The sequence below is a fragment of the Herpailurus yagouaroundi genome, unplaced genomic scaffold (assembly GCF_014898765.1).
Source record: "Herpailurus yagouaroundi ecotype Mexico unplaced genomic scaffold, PumYag 28, whole genome shotgun sequence".
Classification (NCBI taxonomy): domain Eukaryota; kingdom Metazoa; phylum Chordata; class Mammalia; order Carnivora; family Felidae; genus Herpailurus; species Herpailurus yagouaroundi.
Window position 1 is genome coordinate 91,816,995 of NW_024412376.1, and position 18,807 is coordinate 91,835,801.

Below are 18,807 nucleotides of genomic sequence, written 5' to 3' on the forward strand. Positions count from 1 at the left end.
TCTCCTTCTTCTGGGATTCCTGTAATAGAAATGTTATTATGTTTGATGGAGTCACTGAGTTCCCTAAGTCTATTCTCATTTTGTATAACTCTTTTCTCTCTCTCTCTCTCTCTCTCTCTCTCTCTCTCTCTCTCTCTCTCTCTGTCTTGTTCAGCTTGACTACTCTCCATTACTCTGTCTTCTATGTCACTAATGTATCCCTGTACTTCTTCCACCCTGCTGTTCATTTTATCAAGCATATTTCATTTATTGAGCCCTTTATCTCTGCTGTTATTCCTTATATCTGTGTTGTGTCTCATTCGTGTCTTCTACTCTTTTCTCAAGTGCAATGAGTATCCTTAGGATCATTGCTTTAAATTCTCAACCAGGCATGTTACTTATAACATTTTGCTTAGATCTCTGGCTGTGGTCCTATCCTGTTCTTTCATTTGGGACAGATTTGTCTGACTCCTCATTTTCTCTGCCTCTCTGTGTCTGTTTCTGTGACAGCTGTGTTTTTTTACTCTTGAATGTAGTGGCTTTATGATGAAGAGGTCCTGGAGTGCACTACAGTGCAGTGTCCCCTGTTCACCAGAACTTGACACTTGTACTCTATATTTAGTGGTAGAGTTTGTTCTATCACTCATTGAATCATTCTCCAGTTTATTGACTTAGATATGCATGATATATAAGTGAGCTCGGGGTCCTCCTACTCCACCATCTTCCCAAGCTCCAACCCTAAAGTAATCAATATTTTAGATGAATTTTAGATTTATAGAAAAATTGAGTGTATAGTTCCCATAGGCTCTCCCCTCTCTCCTGCAATTTCCCCTACTATTAACATGTGGCATTATTCGTTATAATTAATGGACCAGTATTGATTCATTAGTGTTAACTAAAATTCATAATTTTTGTTAAGGTTCATTCTTTGTGTTATAAAGTTCTGAGCTCTAACATATGTGTAATGTTATGTATTCATATTATAGTATCAAACAGTATTTTCACTGCTCTAAAACCTCCAGTACTCCATCTATTTACCTCATCTCTTGTCCCCTGATATCCCTGGAAAATACTGGTTTTTATACTTTCTACATAGCATTTGCCTTTTCTAATGTAGTTTGAATCATTCAGAAATCGTATTTTCAGACTGACTTCTTTCATTTAATGTTTGCATGTAACTTTTCTCCATGTGTTTTGTGGCTTGAGACTCACTTATTTTTAGTGCTGAGAAGTATTCTATTGTTGATATGTACCCAATTTTGTGTCTCCCATTAATCTATGGAAGGAAAATTTGGCTGCTTTCAGTTTGGGGCAACTATGAAATAATGTCTGGGGGGTGTGTGTGTGTGTGTGTGTGTGTGTGTGTGTGCATTTTCATTAATTTAGGGAAATACCTTTGAGCACAGTTGCTGAATCATATATAAGGCTATGCTTAGCTTTGTAAGAAACTACTGAACTGCCCTTTAACGTAGCTAAACAATTTAGCATTCTCAACAGCTATTAATGAAAGTTCCCTGTTGCTTTACATCCCCACCAACATTTAGTAGAGTTTGTAAATTTAAAAAAAACTTTTAGCCATTCTAACGTGTGTATTGATACCTCATTGTTTGTTTTGCAATTGCCAAATAACATATGTTGAGGTGTTTCAAATATTTATTTGCCACTGCATATATTCTTCAGTTAGGTGTCAGGATCTCTTGCTTATTTATTAATTGACGTATTTATTTTCTTACTATTGAGTTCAAAAGTCCTCTGTATATTTTGGACACAAGTTCTTTATCAGATATGTGTTTAGCAAGTACAGTATTTTTCTCCAAGTATGTGACTTGTCGATATTTTTAACAGTGTACTTTTACAGAGCAGAAGTTGTTCATTTTAATAAAGTCTAATTTATCATTTTTTTTCTTTCAATGGACTATACCCATGCTCTACTCTATGTCATCTCTCCCTTCTAACTCTTCCTTTAAGATTCATGATTTACAAGGAGACTATCTCTAAAACTTACTATATGGACCATGTATTAACTTCCTAGGGCTGTTGTAACAAATTACCACAAAAGGGGAATGGTAATTTACTCTTTCAATTTTGGATGCTATAAATCCAAAATCATGACGTTGTTGGGGGTTGCTATTTCCTTCTGGAAGCCCTAAGGAGCCTCAAAGACAAACCAGGTGGCACTTTTCACACTTTACTTGGAAATCTCCTAAGGTAAATGTTCAGTTTTATTGAACAGTAGAGCACAATTCTGCCAGCTTCTGCAACTTTATCAAAAGGATCCCTATTCCTTCAGTGCCCATTACCTGTCCTTTGTTTTCATCTGAGACTCACAAGAAACATCTTCAATATTCCTAGCACCATTCTGTTCTTTATTTTATATATAAAATAAATATACACACATACATACATATATATTCTTTAAGATAAAAGCTTCTCTATAGCTCTCCTCACTTTCTGATTCTTCACCAGAATCTACTTTAATGTCCATATTTTTACCAGCAATCCTTTTAAGGCAAGCTATACTTTTTCTGTAATGTGCCTCAAAACTCTACCAGCTTCTACCAATTACCTAATTCCAAATCCAATTACACATTTTGAAGTATCTGTTCGACTAGTATTCCACTTCCCAGTGACAAAATATGTATTAAGGTTCTCCAGAGAAACAGAACCAATAGGAGATTATATCTGTATCAATATATCTGTATCTATATATCTATCTATATTTGTCCCTGTGTCTATAGCTATATCTTTACTTATGTCTATATAGTTCTGTATCATTTATCTCCATCCATCCATCCATCCATCCATCCATCCATCCATCCATTTGTCCATCCATCCATGAAGAGACTTTAAGCAACAAGCCTTTGTGATTGTAGCAATTGGTAAGTGCTAGATCTTTAGGGCATGTTGACAGACCAGAAACTCATGTAGGAGTTCATACGTCAGTCTTGAGGCAGAATATCTTCTCATGTGGATACCAGTTATTAGATGAGAGCCCATTCTGTTGCAGTGTAATTTTATCTTAACTTTATTATATCTACAAAGTTCCTATTTATAAGTGAGGTCACATTCACAGGTACCAATGATTAAGATTTGGACATATCTTTGGTGGGGACATAACTCAACCTACAACAGGACACAAAATTGTATCATGAACATCAAAAAAACTATTACCAGTGAAAGTGTGTAATCTTCTGTTCAAACTGTCATAAAGTACTTTACATTGTTTCCATATCTAAAAATCAGAGTGATTACTAGATGAATGTGTGGTATGTAAATGTCACCTGTCAACACTTTACATGGCCATGAGAAAAACCTGCTAAAGGGGGCACCTGGGTGGCTCAGTTGGTTAAGCCACTGACTTTGGTTCAGGTCATGAATTTGTGGTCCATGGGTTTGAGCCCCGTGTCAGGCTCTGTGCTGAAAGCTCGGAGCCTAGAGCCTGCTTCAGATTCTGTGTCTCCCCGCTCTCTCCCTGTCCATCTCCTGCTCGCATTCTGTCTCTCTCTCAAAAAAAAATGTTAATTTTTTTTAATAATAAAAAAAGAAAAACCTGGTAATCAAGCAAAACTAAGTGTAGTGGACTTACTGTATTAATGAAAAATATTGTTTTGATGATCTTAAAAGAGTCTCAGAAAGAAGAGATCAGAGGGGCATCTGGGTGGCTCAGTCGGCTTAGCATCCAACTTTGGCTCAAGTCATGATCTCGCATTTGGTGAGTTCCAGCCCTGCATTGGCTGTCTGCTGTTAGCATGGAGCCCACTTGGGATCCTGTCTCCCTCTCTCTCCGCCCTTTTACCGCTGTGCTTTCTTTCTCTCCCACAAATATATTTTAAATGTCATGATTTATAAAAACTAAATAAATATGTAACAAGAAATTAGAGAAATGTGTTTATAGAATGAGGACCTGTGCTAGGAGATTTGAAAGTGGGTCTTAAAAGGCAGGGAACAGATCAAAATTGTGTAGAATTTCTGACACTATAGTTTAGATTGCTTTATACCATGTGGAAAGAAACTTGAAGTGAAACTTGATGAGCAAGATAGTTTAGATAAAGTCTACTGTGCCAGGGACAAATAATGTATGCTAGGAAATATATGTATGTTGGTTTCAGCACACATAGTATATTTTTAAGCTTTCATATTTGGGAAATTTTCAAAAGAGTTTACAGTCCACTGAAACTTTTTAAAAAAAGTTTTTATCTAAATTCAAGCTAGTTAGCAAGCAGTATAATATTAGCTTCAGGTGTACAAGATAGTGATTCAACCCTTCCATACAACACCCAGTGCTCATTACAAGTGCACTCCTTAATCCCCATCACCGATTTAACCCATCCCCTGACCTACTTCCCCTGTGGTAAACATTAGTTTGTTCTCAATAGTTAAGATCCATTTCTTGATTTGCCTCTGTCTCTCTCTTTTTTTTCCCCCTTTGCTCGTTTATTTTGTTTCTTAAATTCTACTCCCCAAGCCAAAATATTTTCCAGTGGGTCATTATTTTAAATCATATGGACTTGAATTTACTAAGATCTACAAAAAAACAAAACAAAACAAAAGGAATCCTTTGAAAAATCAAAAATAAGATCTATAGAGAAGTTGCCACAAAATGATAATATTTAGTTATTTACAATAAAATTCATTCTGACATCCCTCAACCTCTCTTCTTTTTTTAATCATCATTTAGAAAGAACCAGTACTACCTATGGGCATAGTTCAAAGGGAAAATAGATATCATAAAAGCCATAATTAAAAATTGTTTAATTAAAAATTATCTGTTTGGTAAATGAAGAGTAGCTTCAGGGATCTATGCATATAAAATTTAGTGACCTTGCCTCAAGTCAGCACACCAGGGATATTTTTTTTCTTCACCAGTGCTCTCTGCATGCCCTAGAGTACTGCTATCACTAGAATAGAGTTGTCTCAATTTTCACAAACTGTCATCCAATGAGATATGGCTTTTTCTTTTTATTATATTTATGGGTAGCTAAAATTCCCGAGGGGATGAATTACTCAAGATAGTTAAAGATGGTAAGACAAGAAGTAATGGTCCGAAACATGAAGAGAGAATACTTAAACTAGATAAGATGAAGAAATTCTTAGTCATGAGGTCAATGAAGCAATCTAATAGGGTACCCAGGGAGGTAGTCAAGATAGCATCACTAAACACTATTCAGACTCAAGGGAAAATTAATGAGACAAGCTCTGGTTGGGAGAATGAGAAATCTTATGTTTTTAGACAAGGAAGAAATAATCTATTATAGGTAACTCAAGATGCATCTTTTAAATAGTTCACCTATGTAAAAATGTTACTTCTAATTGGTATTAAAGTATTCCATTTTAAGAATTAATACATTTCAAGGTGATTTTTAAAGGCTTCAAGCAGTACTTCTGCAATAAATATTTACTGAGTGTCTACATTGTGCCAGGCACTTTTCTAGGCTTATTAATATATACTCAGAATATCACGCAGGTGCATGAAATATTGATTTTTAATAAAGGCCATTGGTGACCTCATTGGTGACCTCCAACACCATACGTAGTTAAAATACACTAATGCTTCATTCATGTATCAGCACACAGTAATATATATTAGTGCTTGATATGCGTGTTTCTCTGCAAATGACATGCTATTTCAAGTGCTTTAACTCCTATCTATCACTATTGTCTTAATTTTTTTCCTACTGGTTCATTATGCTATTAAAGAGAGATAATTAATGGTTTATTCTGTATTTGTACAGATTAATTTCTTTATTCTATAATAATATAAAACCTATATATTTTAAATAACTATAGTATATAAGTAATATAGGTAACATTTAATTCATGGATTGTATTATGCAAAGTTAAAGCAAAATTTGAAGTATAATTGCTATAAAATCACTGTAAATGTTTAAATTACACAATTTGATTAGTTCTTATATACATATGTGCCTTGAAGCCATCACCACGATTAAGATCATGAACATAACTATTACATCCAAAAGTCCTCTTTTCTAATCTCTTCCTCTCATCCTTCTATAACCCATACCCTTCACCAGACAACCATTGACCTGCTTTCTCTTAATATTGATTAGTTTGAATATTATTGAATATTTGAATACTGAATATTAGTTTCAATAAAATATATAACATTTTATATAAATGGAACAAAATACCTACTCCTTATTGTCTGGCTACTTTTACTCAGCATAATTATTTGGAGAGTCATTTATGCTGCTGAATATATTAATAGGCCACTCCATTTTATTGCTGAGCAGTAGTCCATTGTACGAATATACCATCACTTGCTTGTCTATTCGCCTGTTCATGGATATTTTGGCTGTTGTTAGCAATTTGAAATTATTAAAAATAAAGCTGTTTCATGTAAAAAATCTTTATATGGACATATGCTTTCACTTATTTTGTAAAATGCCTTGAAGTAAAATGATTAGTACCTATAAAGTTTGGGGAACTCCCAAACTGTTTGCAAAATATTGTGCCATTTTACATTCTTCCTAGCAGTGGAGTGGTTCTATTATAGAATCATTTCACTAGGTACGTAGTGGTATTTCATTGTCATTTTAAATGGTATTTTTCTTTTTATTTTTAAGTTTATTTATTTATTTTGAAAGACAGACAGCATGAGTGGGGGAGGGGAAGAGAGAGAGGGAGAGAGAGAATCACAAGCAGGCTCCACACTGTCAGAGCAGGTGCTCAAACCCATGAACCCGTGAAGTCATGAGATCCTGACCTGAACTAAAACCAAGAGTTGGACATTTAACTGACTGAGCCACCCAGGAACCCCTTAAATGGTATTTTTCTAATGACTAATGGTGTTGAACATATTTTATTTGCTTGTTTGTAATCCATGTATCTTCTTTCATTATGTGTGCCTTCAGATCTTTTGTACATATTTAAATGGCTTATAGCTTGTCCAGTGTGTGACTTGAACTTGTTTTCATTTTCTTAGTGTTTTTCCTGCAGCTTAAAATTGATGAAATCTATTTATTTATTTATTTATTTATTTATTTATTTAATGGATACTTTTGGTGTCTAAAAAATATTGTCCAACTCAAGAGATTTTTCTCCCACGTATTTTTCTCAACATTTTACGTTTTTAGTTTTACACATAGATCTATGATCCAATTTGAGTTAAGACTTCTATACAGGGAGAAGTATGATCAAAATTTGTTTGTATAGGGGCGCCTGGGTGGCGCAGTCGGTTAAGCGTCCGACTTCAGCCAGGTCACGATCTCGCGGTCCGTGAGTTCGAGCCCCGCCTTGGGCTCTGGGCTGATGGCTCAGAGCCTGGAGCCTGCTTCCGATTCTGTGTCTCCCTCTCTCTCTGCCCCTCGCCCATTCATGCTATGTCTCTCTCTGTCCCAAAAATAAATAAACGTTGAAAAAAAAATTAAAAAAAATTTGTTTGTATATATTTGCTGAAATTGTTACTTTTCTGCAAAGAATTGCCTTTGAGCTTTTTCAAAAATAATGTATGGGTCTGTTGGTTGATTTAATGTTGTGTTCCACTGCTCTATTTATCCATTTTTAACACAGTATTCACTCTCTTGATGACTACCTTTGTAATAAGTCAGCTTGTCAGTATCTACAAAGCCTACTGGGATTCTGACTGGGATTATACTAAACCTATAAGTCAATTTAGGCAGAACTGACCTTTTATCTATGTTGTTGCATTAAAGCTGCCTATCTCTCAATGTGTTTAGGTCCCTGTCTTCAATTTCTTTAGATTTGATTTATAGATTTTACTGTATACATTTTTTACAACTTTGGTCATTTTTTACCTTTAATTATTCCAAAATGTTAACGCTCTTTTAAAATGTATTATTTTTCATTTTTGACTTTTTTGTTAGTACATAGAAATGCAATTGTTACTGTATATTACATTGTATGCGAAATTAGTAACAGTATTTCTAATAGTTTTTAACATGTTCCATAGAATTCTTTCCATAGATGATCATTCCATTTTCAAACAAGTAGAATTTACTTCTTCGTTTCCAAAATCGATGTGCTTAATGTTTTCTTATTTACCGCACTGCCCAGAAGTATAAATACAATGTTAGTAAAGTGTTGGGAGCAGTTATTCCTTCTTTGTTCCTGAATTTAGGAGGGAAACCATTCACTTTTTCACAATGAAGGATATTAAAGAAAGAACCCTGTAGCTTTTCCCTAGCTTCCCTTTATGAGATGAGGATGTGCCCATGTATCGGAGAGTTTTCATTAGAATGAATGTTGTATTTTGTTAAGTGCAATGCCAATTAATATTGCAGCAAGGTATTTTCTCCAAATATCCAGCATGCTTTTTAATGTCACAGTCATGTTCTCAGTAGGGGAATCTACTGAATCACGTGGGCTATATTTATAGGACATTTAATGAGGTAATGAGTTGAACTTTTTATGCAGCTCAGTCGTTACTAGAGTTTTATACAAGGGAAATAAATAGTGACAATATAAATGATAAAGAAAACTCTGGAAATAAGATGTATTCCTTTTTGGGTACACCTATCAAAACATGCATGTTAAAAATGTAATAAAAATAATAAATATTATTTTCTTGCCAAGATTGTAAATATTTTTATTGGTAATGCACAGTGTTAATGTTGATAAAGTAAATGAAGTATTTTCAGAAACAGCTCGTAGGAGTTCAAATTAATTAAAGTTCGAGGAGATAATCACAATATGTTAAATAAAAATGCAGGTTACAGAACAAATATATAGTACCATCATATTTTTGTGGTATAGGTAACTATAAAAGCACCTCAGAAAAATTATTAAAGGTACATGTAATGTATACTTAATAACTGAATGGTCAATTATATGGATTATTTTTACTTTCTTCTCTACAACTTTATGTTTTTGAAAATTTTATACGACAGACAAATATTTGCAGGTTGTGTTTCTCAGGAACAGACTTAGAGCAGAGATTGGTCTGCAAGATATTTAATAGAAGATGCTCTGAGGATTAATGCTTTCAAAGGAAGGGAAGGACACAGAATTGGGCAGAAGAAGAAATCAGCCTGTACTTCAGACTCAAAGAAAGTTTCAACCATTGTGCAAATGTTGAAAGGAAGTATCTTAACTACTGAAGAAAATTGCTGTGAGATATTTTCTGGATGTAACATGATTTTTAATGTCACAAATCAGGCTTTCCATATAAGCAGGCTGGAGATGTTATGGAATCGCATGTAATATTGATAGGTGTACCTAGATCAGGTAAAGGAAAATCACTTCAAAACAACCACCTTAACCATGTGTTAGAAACTAAAGAAGCTGTGCTGAAAGAATCAAATACAGGATATCAATAAAGAGATGGGAATTATTTAAAAAAAGGTGCCAAATGGAAATTCTAGAGGTTAATACAAAATTATTGAAATGAAACATATACTAGAGGAGCTGAATGGTAGATTTGAAGTGGCAGAAGAAAAAATCAGCAAAATTGAAGAGAAGTAATTAGAGATTATGTAGTCAAAAGAACAGGAAAAAAAAGAGTAAGGAAAACTGAACAGAGCCTCAGAGAATTATAAGACACCATTAAACACACCATTATAAGCATGAGTGGAATACTCATAATGAGAAGGGAGAGAAAATGGACCAGAAAAATATTTGAAGAAATAATGGCTAAAAACTTCCCAAATAGGATGAATAATACTAATCTATACATTCAAAAAACTTAATTAACTCCAAGTAGACTAAATTAAACAGATTCACAACTATAGACATCACGGTGAAAATATTGAAAGTCAAAAACAAAATCTTAAAAGTATAAAGGGAATAAAGACTTTATGAGAACTATTAAAGGATCCCAGCAATGCTGAAGAATACAAGATTAATAGCCAAAAATCATTTATATTTCTCTAGAGATGTAATGAAAAATCTGAAAATTAAATTTAAAAATCCCATTTATAACAGATCTAAAGGAACAAAATACCAGAAATTAATTTGCAAAAATAATTGCAAGTGTATTGAAATCTACAAAGCATTGTTGAAAAGATAAATAATAAATAAGTAGGGAAAACATCCATGTTCTTGGATTGGGAGTTTTAATATTGTTAAGATGGTAATACCCCCCAAATCTGTCTACAGACTTTCTTCAATTCTATAAAAAATTAAAACTACCCTTTCTCAGAAATTGACATGCTGATTCTAAAGTTCAGATGGAAATGCAGAGAAATCATCCTAAAATAATCTTGATAAAATAGAACAAAGTTGGAAGAGCCACACTTCCCAATAAATAATAAAAATAGCCATATAGATCAATGGGATGGAATTGAGAGTCCAGAAATAAGCTTATATATTACGGTCAATTGATTACTGACAAGGGTTGGAAGTCATTTGATAAGGGAAATGGCGTTGGGAGGATTGGATAGCAACATCAACAAAAATGAATTTGGATACCTACCTCCTACCACATAAAAAAAAAAAGAAAAAAAAAAACTTTAAATGGTTAAATGTCCTAAATGTAAGTGCTAAAACTTTAAAATTCTTTGAAGGAACATAGTGTACCTATGTCCCAAAATGTATGACAAATAATAGCATAAATACCATGGGGAGAAAAATTTAAGTACATTCTTGGAAAGTTCATGTAGTATACATGAAGTGATATAAAAAAACAATTGTGATAAGTATGGATTTTATAAACTATAAACCACGAAAAGGAAAAAAAAAAACAATTGTAGCTTGAGTGAACAGCACTGATAAAATGGGAAACAAAAAAAGAAGAAAAAAGATGAAAGAGGAAAAATAAAAGAAAAAAAATAAGAAACAAATTGGAAACACATGGGAAATTGATGCATTTTAGTCCAGATGTATCAATAACCACTTAAATGTACAATTTTTAACACCAGCTATTAAAAGGTAGAGATTTCAGATTGGATTTGAAAGCAAAACCCTGTTACATTCTATGTAAACATAGATTCAAGGAATAAATGCATTGTAAGGAGGGGAGATGGTAAAAAACTTAGAAGGATGCCACAGTAACAGCAGTAAAAGAAACGCTAAAATAGCCATTTATGTCCTGCCTCTAGCACCTGGTATTAGTCCAGAAATGGTCATGTGACTGAACTTGGTCTCATAAACTTGAAAGGAAGAATTTAGAGTTTACTTTAGAGAACATGTTTTCTCTTATTTCTCTTCATCATTCCCATTAGACACAAAAAGAAAAAAAACAACACAGCAAAACAAAAACACTTTCACAGGTAGTCCTCTCTCTACCATGTGGGTTACCAGCCTTGGGATAACAGGGAAAATAGAACAGCACAGATGAAAGAAGCAGGTGTTCGATAGCTCTGTTGGTTGATTGCCTAGGTTTCCAGTCACTTCAGCTAAGAAACATTTTTATTAAGGCATTTGAAATGTTTTTTTCTGCTACATAATCCACCTATTATCAATCTCAGTATTAATTTCCTGTCAGCAATAATTTATTTTTTCTCTCCTAAAAGAAAATTGAAAAATATTTTGATGAAGTGATATCTAGTTGTTGTACTGTGTTATCTCAAAACACAGCTAAATTACACATAAGAATGCTTCTAATTATAGTTTCAACCAGTGGTTAATAAATGACTGATTTAATACTTAAGATTGTTTACTCCTATACAATTTAGTTTGCAATTTTAAATCTATATGTTTAACAAATTAAATATTAACAAATTAAATATTAAATATTAAGTTATTTCTGTTAAGGTAAATATCTCACCAAAACAAATCCATATTTTTTGTTCTTCTTTCAGTGCTTAGTAAATAAACACTGTATTTAAATTTATTAAAATATATCACTTCCTTAATGAAAATTTAACTTAAGGAAAATCTCAGTTATAAATAAATCATTAAGTATTATCTCAGGGCCCAATGCTCTACCAAACACACAATGATACTCACTTAATGAAATTTGTTCATGGTAGGTTGACAAAAAGACTTTGGAGATATCAATTCCTGTTAGATTATAATTCATACTTTCAATATTGCTTATGCATAATAAAACAAAATTGTGTACTACTCTCTCCTAAGTATTAATTTATAAAGACATATTTTGTTACACAAAGAATATCAGTGAATTTGGAGTTAATTGTTTAAATTCTAAGATCCTTCTTAACAAGAATTCTTTTTTTTTTTTTTTCAACGTTTATTTATTTTTGGGACAGAGAGAGACAGAGCATGAACGGGGGAGGGGCAGAGAGAGAGGGAGACACAGAATCGGAAACAGGCTCCAGGCTCTGAGCCATCAGCCCAGAGCCTGACGCGGGGCTCGAACTCACGGACCGCGAGATCGTGACCTGGCTGAAGTCGGACACTTAACCGACTGCGCCACCCAGGCGCCCCAGGAATTCTAACAATTCTTGTTAGAACAATCTAACATTGGATACATTAAAATGTTTTTTTAACGTTTATTTATTTTTGAGAGAGAGAGAGAAAAAAGGATCTGAAGCAGTCTCCAGGCTTTACACTGTCAACACAGAGGCCTACTCAGGGCTCAGACTCATGAACTGTGAGATCATGACCTGAGCTGAAGTCCGACACTTAATGACTGAGCCACCCAAGCGCCCTATACCGTTAGATATATTTTAATTCCACTTTTTTGAGATTCCTAATTGAATATTTATGTGCTTTTTAATAAAAAGATAAAGACATTTGAGTATTTAAATATCCCCAGAAACATTTCTAGATTTTTCCTCTATTTTTATGTGCCATAGAATTCAGGAAAAGCCAGATTGGTATTTTAAAGACTTGATTATGCTGGAACAGAGATTGTACCAGCTTTGATAAGAAAAGAGTTCTTGAAACCAGGAAAAAACATATTTACTTGAAAATGAAAATATCACCAGTTGATTTAGATGTATCCATTAAAACTATACATCTATCCTTAAAAAAACACTTTGGCATCTAAAGAAAAAAGTAATTTATTAGCAAAAAACTATAGGTTTAAAATTAGGATGTTTAGGGATGCCTGGGTGGCTCAGTAGGTACAGCATGTGCCTCTTGATCTTGGGGTTGTGAATTTGAGCACCACAGTGAGTACAGAGATAACTTAAAAAAATAAAAGCTTTAAGAATAAATAAAAATAGAGTAATCAGAGCTTCTTCCAGAAAGGCGTCTGCCCGGGTTTTGTGGACTTCCCTCATGGCATGTACCCAAACGCCAGTCTTCGCTTCCACCTCAAACGAAGAAGCCGAGACCGCCTGCTGCCCCCAAGCCAGAAGAGACGTCCACCTCTCAGCACTTGACAAAAGGAGAAAAAGAACAGAAGGAAGCAATTGAACATATTGATGAAGTACAAAATGAAATAGACAGACTTAATGAACAAGCCAGTGGGGAGATTTTGAAGGTAGAACAGAAATATAACCAACTCTGCCAACCATTTTTTCAGAAGAGGTCAAAATTGATCGCCCAAATCCCAAATTTGGGGTAACAACATTTGTCAACCATTCACAAGTGCTTTCACTGCTTGGGAGGAGGATGAAGAGGCGCTGCATTATTGGACAAGAGTTGAAGTGATAGAATTTGAAGATGTTGATTCAGGTTACAGAATAGATTTTTATTTTGATGAAAACCCTCACTTCGAAAATAAAGTTCTCTCCAAAGAATATCGTGGGAATGAGAGTGATGATCTATCTTCAAAGTCCACTGAAACCAAATGGAAATCTGGAAAGGATCTGACAAACGTTCAAGTCAAACATAGAATAAGGCCAGCAGGAAGAGACAGCGTGAGGAACCAGAGAGCTTCTTCACCTGGTTTACTGACCATTCTGATGTGGGTGCAGATGAGTTAGGAGAGGTCATCAAAGGTGATATTTGGCCAAATCCGTTTCAGTACTACCTGGTTCCCTATATGGATGATGAAGGGGAACGAGAAGAAGAAGATGATGATGATGAAGAAGAAGAAGGATTGGAAGATATTGATGAAGAAGGAGATGAGGATGAAGCTGAAGATGAAGATGATGATGAGGGGGAGGAAGGAGAAGAGGATGAAGGAGAAGATGACTAATGGAACACTGATGGATTCCAAGCTTCCTTTTTAAATTTTCTCCAGTTCCTGGGAGCAACTTGCAGTCTTTTTTTCCCCCTCCTCCTCTTGTGCTCATTCACCCTGTTTTTGAAGTCTCTTTTCTCTCCCTTTATACCATGGTTCTCAACTTATTTTGGGGGGAAATAATCTTGAGCAGGATATAGTGGGAAAAGAATCTCTACCCCTTTCTGTTCCAAATTCATTTTAATCCCTTCCTGTCTCAACAAAAACTTTATGGAATCAACACCACTGTGCTCTGTGGGAAAAAAGAAAAACCTTCTGCTTCCCTAGCTCTGCTGGAAGCTGGGGGGTGCTAGGCCCCTGTGTAGTAGGGCATAGAATTCTAGCTTTTTCCTCCCCTTCTTTGTATATTGGGCTCAGAAATTACACTGTGTCTCTATGTGAATATGGACAGTTAACATTTACCAACATGTATCTATCTGTCTGATTTCTCTTGCTGAAAAAAAAAATGAAAAAAAAAAACGAAAAAAAAAATGGGTTTATAGAAGGTCAGCAAAGGGTTGGGTTTGAGGGTGGGTTAAGTGGGCATTTTGACAACATGGCTTCTCCTTTGGCATGTTTAATTGTGATGTTTAATGGACATCCTTGCAGCTGAAGATGGCACCTTTAAAATAACATTCTCTCCTAATGATGACTTGAGCCCTGCCACTCGATGGGAGGATCAGCAGAACCTGTAGGATCTTATTTGGAATTGACATTCTCTTGTAGTTTTGTTCCTGTTTATTTTTAAATTTAGTTTCACTGGAAAGGAAGGAGGCTCAGTTTTAAACATTAAAAGTGTACACATTGCTTTGTTACAATAAAACTAAATGTGCACACACTAAATAAATAATAAATAATTAAATAAATAAATAGAATTAGGATGTTTATAATCAACTTTAATGAGGATTTCCTTAATAAATGATGAACAAAACACTAAATTTTAGACTTGCTTATTTAAGGAATAAGGAGCTATCTTACTAAAATAGTCATTCTTTCATTAAGTTAATATTTATTGAGCTCAATATGGGCTAGTGATACTCCAAATACGAGGGATGTAGTAGTAAACAGGATAGGCTTAACCTGTTCTAGTAACTCCTGGAGTTTATATTTCAGTAATACACCCTAATCTCAATATCACTAAGGGTAAAATATTAACAACTATATAGAGGTACTTGTTAATGTGAGATTAGGAATGAGGTAGGAATTTCTTCAATAACATGGTGGGCATATAATAGCAGCTCATTTAAAAACTCTTGTAATATATGCAAACTCTTTCTATCTCAGTGTTTGCTACAGGCAATGCCAAAATCTGGACATGAATATTTGTGTACCTCAGAAAACAAGCAGATTTTTAGAAAGACAGTGAATATACATAGTTTCAAATGTTATTTTCTAAACATATGAGACTATAAGTCAGAGACTATATCCCTCATAAGTGAAAACAGTACAAGTTGACTTATAAATACATTAAATGTTTTTAGAAAACAAATAACTTATTGAATTACATTATTCATCTCATAGGAAACTAATAGTTCATTTTATGAATCAACTATTTTATACTTAAATTATGCTTATACCTTCCTTTAAATTCTATCTGTGTACTAGGTTGAGTAGTACCTCCCCCCCCCAAAAAAAAGTTCATGTTTAAAGGAACTTTGGAATGTGGCCTTGTTTGGAAATAGAGTCTTGTACATGTAAATAGTTAAAATGAGGTCATACTGGATTAGGATGGGCCCTAAATCAAATGACTGGTGTCCTTAAAGGAGGCCACATGAATAATTAGAGAACACACAGGGAGAACATCATATGATAATGGTGGCAGATTAGAGTGAAGCACTGACAAGCCACGGAGTGCTTAGAATTCCCAGCAACAATCAGAAAAGAGGAAAGAGGTATGGAACAGATTCTCCTTCATAAGCTCCATAATGTATCAATCCTGCCAACCCTTGATTTCAGACTTCCCGCCTCACAACTGTGAGAGAATAAATTTCTATTGTTTAAGCTGCCCATTATGCTTATTTGTTATGGCAACCTTAGAAAAATAATATAAATCTAATACTAAAAAATCCCAAGCATTTTTCCTATTAATCTCACATTAGGAAATACTTTTTAAAAAATTAAGACAAGGATAATGCTGTTCCATATAGAAGATTTTGTTTGTTTAAGTGACATATTTTAAACAACATAATATTCTCATTTCATTGTTATTGAGACATTGTTCTCAATGACATATACTTATTATTCTTTTAAGTACATATTTAACTAATATTAAACTTAGTCATCATGTGGTACATTACATCCCTGGTACTTATTTATCTTATAAGTAGAAATTTGTGCCTTTTGATTGTCTTCCCCTAATTCCCCTCCTTCCTGCCCTCCACTGCTAGTAACAAGTGTGATCTATTTTTCTATAAGGTTTTGTTTTTGTTTTTAGATTCCATGTGCAAGTGGGATTATACTGTATTTGTCTTTCTCTGTCCTATTTCACTTAGTTAACTGCCTTCAATATCCATCCATGTTGTAGCAAAGAGTAGGAGTTCCTTATTTTTGCCCATATATGCATATATATATGTCTGTGTGTGTGTGTGTGTGTGTGTGTGTGTGTGTGTGTGTATCACAACTTTTTCATTCATTCATCTGTTGATGGACACTTATGTTGTGTCTGTCTTGGCTACTGTAAATAATGCTACTATAAACATGAGGGTGCAGATATCTTTTTGAGTTAGTGTTTTCATTTCTTTTGGATTTATTCCCAGAAGTAGAATTGCTGGATCATATGGTAGTTCTATTTTTAATTTTTTGAGAATCCTCTTTACTGTTCTCCATGGTGGCTGTATCAATTTGCAATCTCACCAGCGATGCTCGAGGGTTCCCATTTCTCCACATCCACACCAGGATTTGTTATCTTTTGTCTTTCGGATAATAGCCATTGTAACAGGTATGTGATGATATCTCGTGGTTTTGATTTGCATTTCCCTAATGACTAGTGATGTTGCACATCTTTTCATATACCTGTTTGTCTTTTGTATATCTTCTTTGGAGGTCTATTCAGGTCCTTTGTCCATTTTTAAAATTGTTTTTTTGTTTCTGTTTGTTTGTTTTATTTTTTGTTTTCCTTTGTTTTTTTACCATTGACTTATAGGTGTTCTTTAAAATTTTGGATATTAACCCCTTATCAGATATATGGTTTGTAAATATTTTTCCTATTCTGCAAGCTATCTTTTTTCCTTGTTGATGTTTTCTGTGTTGTGCAGAAGGCTTTTAGTTTGGTATAGTCCCACTTATTTGTTTTTTATTTTGTTATTTGTGTGTTAGGTGTTCTATCCAAAAAACCATTATCAAGACCCATGTCAAGGAGCTTTATTCCTACGTTTTCTTCTATGTTTTCAGGTCATACATTAATCCATGACAAGTTAATTTTTGTGAGTGATACAAATAGGGATCCAAGTTCATTCTTTTTTCATGTGAATATCGTAATATCCTAGCACCATTTATTGAAGAGATTTTCTTTTCTCCATTGAGTATTCTTGGCTTCCTTGTCAAATATTTGTTATGGCAGTTGATGACATAGGCCTGGGTTTTTTCTTGGTTCTCAGTTTTGTTCCATTGATCTATTGGCCTGTTTTTATGCCAGTACCATACTGTTTTGATTACTGTCATTTTATAGTATAGCTTGAAATTAGGAAGTGTGATGCCTCTTGCTTTGTTCTTCTTTCTCAGGGTTCTTTGGCTCTTTGTGGTCCTTGTGGTTCCATGTAAATTCTGGAACCCATGTAAATGCGTGTTTTCTCTAGTTCTAGAATAAATGCCATTGGACTCTTGAAAATGATTGGATTGAATCCATAGAAGGCTTTTGGTAGTAGTATTGAAGTTGTAACAATATTAATTCTTCCAAACCGTAAATGGGATAACTTTCCATTAATTTGTGTCTTCCTTGATCTCTTTCATCAATGTCTTGCAGCTTTCTGAGTAGAGATCTTTATTTATTCCTAAGTATTTTATTGTTTTTGATGCTATAGTAAATGACACTGATTTCTTTATATTATATTTCATTAAATATTTTTATATTAAATTCATTGTTAGTAGAAAGAAATGCTGTTGATTTTTATGTTAGTATTGTATCCTGCAACTTACTCTTAAAGTCATTGATTAGATCTAACAGTTTTTTGGCTGCCTTTTAAGGATTTTTTATATATGAAATCATATCATCTACAAATATAGACAATTTTACTTCTTTCTTTCTAATTCTGATACTTTTATTTTTCTTGCTTTGTTGAACTAGCCCAGACTTCCAGTACTATGTTGAAATAGAAGTGTTGAGAGTGGGAACCCTTGTTCCTAGTCTTAGCAAAAAAGCTTTCAATCTTTCACCATATGATTTTAGCTGTGGACTTGTCATAAATGACTTTTATTACATTGAGATATGTTCCTTCTATGCCTAATTTTTAAAGAGTGTTTCTCATGAATGGATGTTGTATTTTTCCAAATTTTTTTCCTGTGTCTGTTCAAACGATTACATGATTATTTTTCTTTCATTTTATCAATGTGATTTTGAACATTAATTTGCATATGTTGAACCATCCTTGCATTCAAGGGACAACTTACACGTGATCAGGGCGAATGATCCCTTTAATGTGCCAGTGAAATTGGTTGGAATTTTATTGAGAGTATTTACATACATATTTATCCAAATAATTGGTTTATAGTTTCTTTTTCTAATAGTGTCCTTTACTAGTTTTGGTATCAGGATAGTGCTGGCCTCGTGAAGTGAGTTAGGGAGTGTTCGGGTCTCTTCGATTTTGTGGAAGAATTTTAATAAGATTGGTGTTAATTCT

At 33.9% G+C, this 18,807-nt stretch overlaps 1 pseudogene; it reads left to right on the forward strand.

Moving 5' to 3' along the window:
- The window catches only part of LOC121038570 (protein SET-like), a 58,687-nt pseudogene extending 44,709 nt beyond the window's left edge, over window positions 1-13,978 (forward strand).
- The last annotated feature ends 4,829 nt before the right edge of the window (window positions 13,979-18,807 follow it).